We start from the raw sequence: 11,437 nt of genomic DNA, 5'->3' as shown, positions 1-11,437 counted from the left end.
TCTCTCAGCATTCATTCATTTGGGAGTGTGATCAATCAGTAGGTAAAACTCCATCACTCAACTTGAAACTCAGCCCAGACGAGTTGATGAGAATTCTAGCCAAGTCATTATGAAAACTATGTGAAAAGATAAGATGCTGATTGCAATATCAGTTGGTAGAAATACCAGAAAGTCAGAAGGAAATGGTCTGATTTCCCATTAAGACGACCTACAGTAAACTTAGATCCTTTAAATTCTCGACTGATGTTGGATTTTTTTTATATCATGAATATAATTAAGACTTGTTTGGTTGACACGAAAATGATTTAATCTCATTTTATGTGATATCTAATATATATTTATGATTAATTAAAATAAGATGAATTCATGTCTTAAACATTATAAGTATTCAAAAGTTGTATAGAAAGAGGAATCATGAACAACAATCAGTTACAAATCAGCTCACATGCTGAGATGCTAGCCAGGTAGGACATCACAACCATTCATTAAGCAGACCCCATCATTAAATTCACCTGGGACAAAAATAAAGATGGTCAAATCATCTCCATTAAATCAGGCCGTCGGTTAGGAGGTCTAACTGCCAGTGGACCATACTGATTTTTGTACCCAGTGATTTCTTGGTGGGGCTTACTTGATGCATGGCTCAAATGTCCTGAACACATAAAGAGTGTGGTAAGTTACAAGTGAATTCTCCTCATAAAAACAGAGATACAAACACTGAGGGTGTGTTTGGATTGCCCGTTTAGGTTGTATTGGACTGACACAATTATACAGCTTACATGGTAGACTGAACTTTTTCAAAATGTCTGGGAACTGTTGAAATTGAGGAATTTGGTGGGCCAGTTAGATTGTTCTGAAGCAATATATCAAATAAAACCCATTTGGGTGGACCACACCACAGGGAACAGTGGTCATTGAACGCCCACCATTAAAATCTTCCTAGGGTCCACCATAATGTTTATTTGCTATCTGACCTATTGATAAGGTCATGGAGACATGATTGAAGAGAAAACACAAATAGCAGTTTGATCCAATACTTTTGTGGCCCCAAGAAGCTTTCAATGGTAGGAATTGAATCCCTGTGGTGCATGTGAGATTTGTATCTGCTGCATTTTTGGGACCATGACTTAAAATAAGCTAGCAAAACAAACGGACGGGATGGATATACAACACATACATCAAGGTGGGCCCAGTACAGAACCTGTGGCCCCACAAAAATTTCAACTGTGGGTGTTCAATCCCCACTGTTTCCTGTTGAGTGACCCACTTGGTTTTCGATCCACCTCTTTTTCTTTTTCTTTCTTTTCACGTCCCAGCTCCTGCTGGCAAAAGGGATGGACAGTCTGGATTTCTCACAAACATCACAGTGGGCCCCACCTAGCTTCCCTGAAGTTGGGTGTGGCAGGTAATCCACGTTCCATAAAAGCCTTTCCCATGAACTTTCCACGATGGAAGCTAGGTGGGGACCACCGTGATGTTTGTGAGAAATCTACCCCGTCCATCCGTTTCTCTGGATCATGTTAGAGCAAGGGTCCAAGCATGAGGCAGATCCAAAGCTCAAGTTAACTGCATGACAGGAGAGAGTAAGGAATAATGTCCACCATTAAAACATTGTGGGCCACATAAGTTTTCCATCATGTAATAGTTTTGCATTTTCAGTTCATTCAGTTGGAATGACCTTATTAACGGTATGGATGGCATATAGACGTCACGGTGGACCCAAAAAGGTTTCAACAATAAGCATTTCCCTTTTCTTTCTTTTTTTTTCTTTCTGTTTTTTTTATTTTTTTGTGGGGCCTACCATGATTTAGACATTTCAACATACATTAGCCACTTTTTCATGTCATGGCCTATCACAATTTTAAAAATGGATGGCTTAGATGATTTCTCACAAACATTACGGTGGGCCCATCTGGCAAGGTTTCTGCTGCCCCAACAAAATTTGCACATAGAGAGAAGACACTGAGCAGCGGACGCGGATTAGCGGCTGGCTATTGAAGTTAGGTCACCAAGTTCTGTGGCCCTACTATGATGTATGTGTTATATCCACACCGTCCATAAGTCATTTTGAGCATAAGTCAAAGGATAAGACAAATACAAAGCTCAAGTGGACCCCACCACACAGAACAATAGGGATAGTGATACCAACAGTTGAAACCTTCCTACAGCCACCATGATATTATTATTATTATTATTATTATTATTATTATTATTTGAGATCCAAACTGTTCATAAGTTAATATAGACATAGAGAGACGAAAAACACAAATATCAGCTTGATAGAAAACTTCCGTAGCCTAAGAAGTTTTAATAGTAGGCGTTCAATCCCCACTGTTTTCTAAGGTGGGTCCACTTGAGCTTTGGATTTGTTTCCTGGGCTAATGCCTTAAAATGATCTCTCCAAATGAATGGATGGTGCATATACAACACATACATCATAGTGGCCCACAGAACTTGGTGACGCAACTTCAGTAGCAAATCTCACTACTTCGCTGCCAGTAGATAATCCGCGTCCATGACCAGCTGATTTTACACTTAAAATTTGGACCACCTGCTGTTGTATTTTAAACCATCTACTAATAACCATAGATTGGATGGTTAGGATTCCTTGACGAGTCTTATTTATGGATGGTTTACGGTAGACAGCGACGTGATTTCACAATCACACCAGATGCTCGACACGGAGGGGCCCACAAACTTTTAGAATCAGGCTTTTGATATCATCTATCTTTCCTGCCATTTGCTTTCCATAATAAAAGCATCCTGGACCGTGCATGCGTTGTGACTGTACCTCTGTCTTTTCGGATTAGGTGTTACCACTAACACCTTAGTGGGTGTTACACGAAATCGGATTGCGTACTGAGCTACTCAGTACGCTTTCATCGTCCTGAGTAAACTCAGTTGGGCCTACTGTGAATGTGTGTGGGTTATCCACGCCGTCCATCCGTTTTTCCAGCTGATTTTAGTGGTTGAGCCGAAAATTGAACATGTCCAAAGTTCAAGTGGACCACACCACAGGAAACAGTGGGAATAACGACTTCCACCGTTGAAACCTTGGTAGGGTCCACAGTGATGTTTATTTGTCATCTAACCCGTTCATAAGATGACACAGTCATGGATGAAGGGAAAACAAAAATAACTGATTGATCCAAAACTTCTGTGGCCTCCAAGAAATTTTCAACGGTAAAATTTCAATTCACACTGTTTCCCTTGGTGAGGTCCAGTTGAGATTTGGATATACTTCGTTTTTGGTCTAGAGCCCTTAAATTATCTATTAAAATGTATGGATAGAGTGGATAAAATATTTAAATCACGATGGACCCCACAGAGTTTACTCAGTAGTCTTAGCTTAGTGTGCTGAGTTACTCAGTACGCAATCTGCGTCCGTGTTACACTTACCATGTGGGTAGTTGATTAAAATTTTGTATATCTACACTATTCATCCGTTTTCCCATTTTATTTTAGCAGTCGATCCAAAAATTAATTAGATCTAAATCTCATGTGGACCACACAACTGAAATACTGGGCCTGATGAAACCCTGGTTCTTCAATCCTTCCAATTGTTCCTTCAATTCCTTTATCTCAAGTGGCGGCATTCGATACGGCTGCATTGATATTGGGGTGGTGTCTAGTAATAGATCAATACTAAAGTCTACTTCTCGCCGGGGTGGTAATCCAGATATGTCCTGAAAAACTTCTGGATACTCTTTTTCAATTGGGATTTGTTCCATGCTCAACTCTGGTGACTCATCTTCCTTCAACACTATAATGCGCTTTACGTTACTATCTCTCTGTATTCCTAGAATTTGGAAAGATTCTTTTCCAGGAATAGATAATGTAATAGTCTTGGCATGACAGTCATAGCATAGTTAGTGGAGAACCAATCCATACCTATAATGACGTCATATCCATAACATCAACTAGTATTATAACACTGTATATATTGACTTCACAGGACTTGCATATTTTGTTCAAGGTGACAGTTTTCCCCACCAGTGATTCTACGGAAATTGCTTTACTAAGGTTAATAGGTTTCAACCTTAGTCATTCACTACGGCACTAGGAATAAATGATATGGTGGCTCCAGAATCAAATAATATAGCAATAGGTTTATCGAGTACATTAACTGTACTTTTAATAACATTATTATCTAGTTCTCGTTCTTTGACAGGTGCTATAGCATATACTTTGGCTTGAGTGGGCTGCTGTCTGAAGGGTTGTCCTCCTTGATTCTAAGATACGAGGTCGAACTGCTTGTCGAGGCTAGTTCTGTTGATACTGTTGCGGCTTGGGAGGTAGAGATCGTGATGCACGTGAAGACTGCCCGGACTGCTGAGATGGTGCAGGAAGTTGCAACCGAGGGGGAATATGTTAAAGTGGATGGATCTGCCCAATATCCCTGAGTTAGGTTCTGCAAAAATATTGGAATTTGTGTCTGTACTTCCCGCAATAGGTATAGTTCCCAGAAAAAAAAATGATCTTGACTATTGGGAGCTTGAAATTAACCAATAGTTTGCTGCCTCTTCTTTAACAGCTGTCGTTGGCTAGGAGTAGTCCTCATCAGACTTCCTATCTCTTTTATCGGTACTCGAGACTTTAAGAACCGCTCACTATCTCTTTCAGCTAGCTCGAAGAGCCTTGTCAACAATTTTATAATACTTTTTAATATCATCACAACAGAACTTGGTTCTAGTATTTTGACGAAGGCCTTCAGATCTTGTATTCTTCATCTTCCATCATCTTCGGGACATATCTTGATAGTTTAGCGAACTTCGCCTTATATTGTGCCACCGTCATCGATCATTGCTCCAATTTCAAAAATTTGGCCATCTTTTGATTATGGTAGGCCTTAGGGAAGTATTTCTCATTGAATTTGTCTTGAAATTCTCTCCAAGTTCATACATGATTAGTTGTAACCATTCTTTTAGCCGATCTCCACCAAACATCTGCTTCGCCTTGTAACATAAAAGACACCAATTGTACTTTCTCAGTATTAGGGTAATTCATCGCTTCTAATATTTTATTGACTTGCTTCAGCCAATCTTTTGCTATTGAAGGATTTGTGGCACCTTTGAACATTGGCGGCCGAAGTTTTATGAATCTCTCGAGGAGATCCACTTCACGTGTCTGCTCGATCCTAACTTGTGATGCCTGATGATGAGTTCAAGGTGCTTGGCTCATATTGACCAACATATTCCATTGAACCGCAAATTGCTCCTGTTGTTACTTCATCATGGCGGCTATTTGATTTACTAATCCAAGCGCAACGTCCCACGGCTGCGTGCTAGGTCCGGCAAAATTGGCATGCATTGCAGATGGGGACAAAGAAAATTGGGTGCTTGGTCCAGCGAAATTGGCACACATTGCAGATGGGGACAAAGACAATTGGGTGCTTAGTCCAACCCCACCTTGATTTGCTACAGGTGGAGGCACAGGAATTTGCGGTCCCTCTTCAACCTCGTCCCCTTCAACTACATTCTCATTATATTCTCTATTCGTCGTTTCATCTTCTTCCAAAATAATGGTGTCCACTACTGGGTGATGAGGAAGGACAACGCTAGTAGAAGGGACTAAATCACAGATGCTACGTGTCTTCTTTGGGGCCATAGTTTTCCTATAAGACAAGAATTTAGATTTTAGTAGGGATTATGGATTTTTAATTATACACTAAAATAATCTCTAAATAAGCTACTTTAGATAAAATCGTTATTTTAATCAAAGGTAATTATCGAAATGAATGACACTGTCAGTTAAACTGATAGGACACCATTTTTAGGTAGATTAGATTTCTAGTTGCCTGATATGGTCATAATTACTGTTTAATATGCTTATGAACTTCAAATTAAATTCATAATTTTTATGAAGATCCTATTACAAGCACATACTCTCTCTGCTTTAGATTTTAGTAGGGATTATGGATTTTTAACTATACACTAAAATAATCTCTAAATAAACTACTTTAGATAAAATTGTTATTTTATTCAAAGGTAATTATCGAAATGAATGACACTGTCAGTTAAACTGACAGGACACCATTTTTAGGCAGATTAGATTTCTAGTTGCTTGATATGGTCATAATTACTATTTAATATGCTTAGGAACTTCAAATTAAATTCAAAATTTTTATGAAGATCCTATTACAAGCACATACTCTCTCTGTTTTAGCTAAATCTTCCAATCACAGAAAATTTTAAAATTCTTATAGCTAGATCTGTCCAAAATTTGATGAATTTTTGACTAGCCTATTGTAATGCCCCGATTTTCAAAACCCAAGTATATGACTGCAAAGATCTCTCTCTTGTTGGCTGCAAAGATCTCCATTTTTGGAAGGATGGTTGTACACAGCTTTCTTGCACCCGCGATTGTTCAGTTGCACGTGAGATCCAGCGTGTGAATCTTTGGGTATTTGTACGGATTCAACTCCCCTATAGGTTAGACGGTTTGGATCAACCCTGGGATCTGAGATGGTGGGCCCAAATTCAAATTTCTGGACATGACTTGGTCGATGGCGGAAGAACGAAGGAGAGAAATTTTCTCTATTTTAAGGAATGTCGGGTGCAAGCTATTTGACCGAGCTACTTAGCTCGATGCACAGCGGGTGTGCATCAATTGTGCACATGCACCCCGAAAAGTGGGGTCCACCGTGATGAATCCAACAAATATGCTCCATTCATTCATTTTGTCCACTTGATTTAAGACCCAGCTCAAAGGATGAGGCGGATCCTGAACTCAGGTGGGTCATCTCAACTGATATATGTCCTTTGAGTGCCAATCATCATTGATTCGAGATCGATCTATGGTCTGATCTGCAATCAGAACCGTTCATCTAACTGGAGAGCCACCTAGGGCCACCATCTATTTTACATCGATGTCTTCTTACATGGATAAGGCACACAATGTTTGCCTTTTTCGTTTTTATTACGGATTTCTATCAATTGGACGGTCAGATCGCCTCTATGTCCGATATTCAGGTTTCCTATGGATTCCCAGTCAGCTTTAGAGGGAACTTAATGGCTAGTTAAGTGTTGATCAGTTAGATTATATGTTTTAGGTGTAGTTTGATTCGTCTAGCCGTTAAGAACTCGATGAATGGTGGATCTTATGATCCCGAGTTTTATCGTTGACAATGGGTGGTCTGATTTCTATATTAGAGTGATTGAAATCATAAAATAGGTGCCCCCTCACATTCTAGTGGTGTATTGCTCTCCATTCAAGTATCATGTTGATAAACAATGGATCTCATAGTCACAGCTCCTAGTCTAAGGTGTAGGGTAATTAGAACCTATCTATTTAAGGATAATAAACTCTTAAAGATAGGCTTCTTAATTGATGTGAATATCCGTTTTGAAAATAGATGATTGGATAGCTTGATCTATGGGTGAAAATTGCCCCCAATTACCAATTCAAGCTAGAACGAAGGCAAGCGTTTAGACAAATTGAGTTTGCGTTTATTCTAAGATAGGTCCTATGGTAACACCTGAGTACTAAAAAGTACGGGGTGTTACCCCTATTCTAACTCCCTAAATAAGTATAGTGACATTTAGACTCGAATTTTCTAATTATTTTTATTTTTATTTATACTTGTCAATCATCGATCAAGATTTTGAATCGCCTTGATCAGATAAGTACTTTTATAGTTATGAATTTTACAAGTTGGGTGATTCCTGCTGCCCATTACTGTCCAGCAGGACTTTATGGACTCAATATCCTAAAAATTAATTAGGGTCGAATTAACCCATCTCAATATAAAATACACTCAAATTAGAGTACATGGAACATCCTACTTAGTTTATAAGTTTTTGTTTCTACATTCATCATTTCTCACAACAATATCTAGATAGAAAATCCTAAGTGTTGTGTTTATAATTTCAAGGGTGCCTACCAATTATGTACATGACTAAGCCACATAACTTACAGGCCACACTAGGTTATACAAAAAGCCTCTCTCTGATACCATTCTATCACGCCCCAAAATTCAAGTACTGCGTGTGCACCCTCAGACCTGAGTTACGGTCCATGACTCGTACACTTAGTGTACTTAAATCAGTGAGTCACATTATTTAATAAAGACAATATAATCTGAATTCTATATTCTCATTAACCTCCACCAATACATTCATATCAACTTAATCCATTCACAAACATTCACCACCACACATCTAAAAAATAAAAAATCAAAAATACAAGTTAAAACTAAATTGACTTTTATTAAGTCATTAGAATCATCTAGTTATTTAAAAATAAATAAAAATCTAAATTTGAAGTCATTTTAAAATAGAAATAAAATAATAATAGGAAACACATGTCTCATTTAATTATTCTATTAATCCAATGAAGTAAGCTTGTCTTCGGTTAAATACGACCACTGATCCTGTGGATCATCCACTGGTTTGGCTTCATGTTCTTGCTCTTGAGTCGTTGTATCTGCTTCAATTCCATCTGTATGATTTTTTATTTATCAAAAAACTATCAGCTAGCCAGGCCTAGTGAGTGAACGCATCATGGTTCGTGCACGATACAATTAAAATAACACATATGAGTAAAGTATAAAAATAAAAAATACAATACAAATAATATAATTAAAGCGAATGCTGTAAATGGTATTGATGATTCATCAAGTGGGTACTCCCGGTCAAGGGTTTGAGCACCCATAGGTGGTGAAATTCCACCAGCGTGAGTGTGTGGGGTGTGTGTGCCTGTGTAAAAAAAAAAGAAGAGGAAATCGTCCACTTGCTTGAGTTGGATATCGACAACTCACATCTGTACTCGGCAAGCTTCTACCATTGGTAGGCATATGCAAAGCCCGCATCCCCCCATTAGGTAGGCTTCTACATACAGTGCGCTTCTAGTGGGTATAATGGGTTGTCCTCTAGGTAATCGCACAAGAATGTTAACGATGCAAGGCACAAATATTTAATACATCAAAAATCGTAATATAATTAATCATATCAACATAATAATTTATTTTCATCATATGGAGAGGAAACATGCTGGGATTACTCACCTAATGATTTAGGGAGAAATCCAATGGAGTAGATTAGAGAATACCTATAAATAATCCATATGCAGTACGCCATAATATTAAAAAATATTAAGTTCATAAAGCATTTGATTTGTTTTGATTACTAAGGTTATACATGAGAGTGATACTTAGGTTTTACAAGATAACATATCTAATAGATAGGGTTTATCTTATCTATCTGAGCCAAAAGGGCAGGCTAGATATCTTATAAGATGACCCATCAAATTGATGGCTTGGATCTTATAATAATATGCTACAATGACACCTATTTTAGCACGTGGATGTTTTGTCTAAAACATGCATGTAGCTTAAATAAGTTTTACTATGCATATGTATGGTATAAACATATTAGATTACACACTTTTTTTTGTAGGTCCTACTACATGGATCTGGACTGATTATATGGTGACCACCACTGTATTAACCATTGAGAAGAAATTTCAATCAAATCCGAAATTTGTGGGACCCGTAAAACCTAAACGATTATTATACAACTACCATTATTTTCTTTCTGTATTGGTTGCACAAATTTTGGATGTCTTAAATTTACATTCCTTACGCATAGTAGCCTTGCAAATCAAATGGATGGAGTGGATACAATATATATATATATATATATATCATTGTGGGTCCACAATCTGATGACCCAAGATGGTTTCTAACATTAGAAACCGCACTTAGTTTCAACGCTGAAAACCAAACTTTATTTTTTTATGTACTTATTTATTTATTTAAATTTTAGATAAGTCCCATGATAATCTAAACCATGGGTGAGATGGGTAATCTCCTTATAAAGGACGAGCCCAAAAATCTCCTCAAAACAACACTTTTGCGGCCCACACGAATACTCAATGGTGACCATTTCATTTTCACTATTTAAGGCACTGTGGTCCACGTGAGTTTTCTTTCGAATAAATTTTTCAACCACGTGTCTCTTATTAAGTGATAAGATTATTAGGGGGCGTTTGGCGCATGGTATTAAATAGGATTAAGTGGGATGGAATTGCATTTGGTCCCGTGTCATTTCCACTCAATGTTTGGGAAGAATGGAAAAGGCTTAGAATTACATTTGGTCGTGCCAATTCCACTCAATGTTAGCAATTTATGTAGGTCCCACCATGATGTGTGGGCTATATCCACACCGTCCACCCATTTTTGAGATCGTTTTAGAGCATGAGCCAAAAAATCAAGTAGATCTAAAGCTCAAGTGGACCCCACCAAAGAGAGCATAGGGGATTGAACACCTACCGTTGAAAACTTCTTTAGGGCAACATAAGTTTTGGATCTGCCTCATTTTTAAGCCCATGCCATAAAACAAGGTTACAAAACAGATGAATGGTTTGGATATAACACATATGTGTTATTCTTAATAGTTTCAAAATATGGTGGGTATATCTATTCAATGTATAGCAAACCAAAGAGTGAATTCCACTTTATTACAAACATAAAATAGTATTAGGTTTATCCCATGGCAACAGGGGACAATCCTTGTCATATGTAATAATTACATTTTTTGAATCCCATCCCACCTAATCCTTCCCAATACCAAGCGCCAAACACCCCCTTAGATGGTACAGATTTAATACTTACATCAAGAAAGCCCCGCATAGAAGGCCCATCAATCCGGACTAATTCCGGTACCGTAGATCAACTTCATTTTTGCACGGTGGAGTGTTTTTACACCCATTTTATATTATTATACTTTTTCTTGATAGTCCTTATATAATATGTGTGCATAAGATCTATCCCATTCACCATTTTACCAACATTGTTTTAGAACATTGGTAAAAAAAATGAGGCAGATTCATTATTCTAGTGGGCCACAACACCATGAACAACAACGACCGTTCTTCCACCATTAAAACATATATATTTCTTATTTCGGACTCTCCTAACTGTCTATGTAATATTGGAGTTGTTCATTGGTCCACCTAATTATTTTTTAATGGTCAAAATAATTAGTATTTCTATTGAAACTCCCTGCGGCCTCGATAGATATTCCAATGACAAATGCATCATGAATTATATTTTGCATATTATGGCCTACCAAAATGTTAATTTAACCTAATTTTTGGAGGTTTGCCATATTTTAGTCCTTAGAACCTAATGGATCAAATTGATCGGGTCCCATATTCAAAATAAATCAAATACATAATTCAAGTAAAATAAACAAAAAGAACTTAGGTGTTTCCTTTTATTTTTTGTTTACATGCTCCAAAGTGCTCCAAGGTGCATCGTGCATATGCGCACATGCATTGTACCCATGGTAGATCCACACCGTCCATCATACAAACCCAAAGCATGATAACATATTTAAAATAAAAATCTAAATTAAAATAAAATAAGTATTAACCTTTCTAAGTCGTTCTTCTACTTTATCTAATCTCTCTCCTTTTATCTTTTCTCTTATTCTTG

The sequence above is a fragment of the Magnolia sinica genome, chromosome 12 (assembly GCF_029962835.1).
Source record: "Magnolia sinica isolate HGM2019 chromosome 12, MsV1, whole genome shotgun sequence".
Taxonomy (NCBI): Eukaryota; Viridiplantae; Streptophyta; class Magnoliopsida; order Magnoliales; family Magnoliaceae; genus Magnolia; species Magnolia sinica.
The sequence above is the reverse complement of the archived record's forward strand: the minus strand, read 5'-3'. Positions refer to the sequence as shown.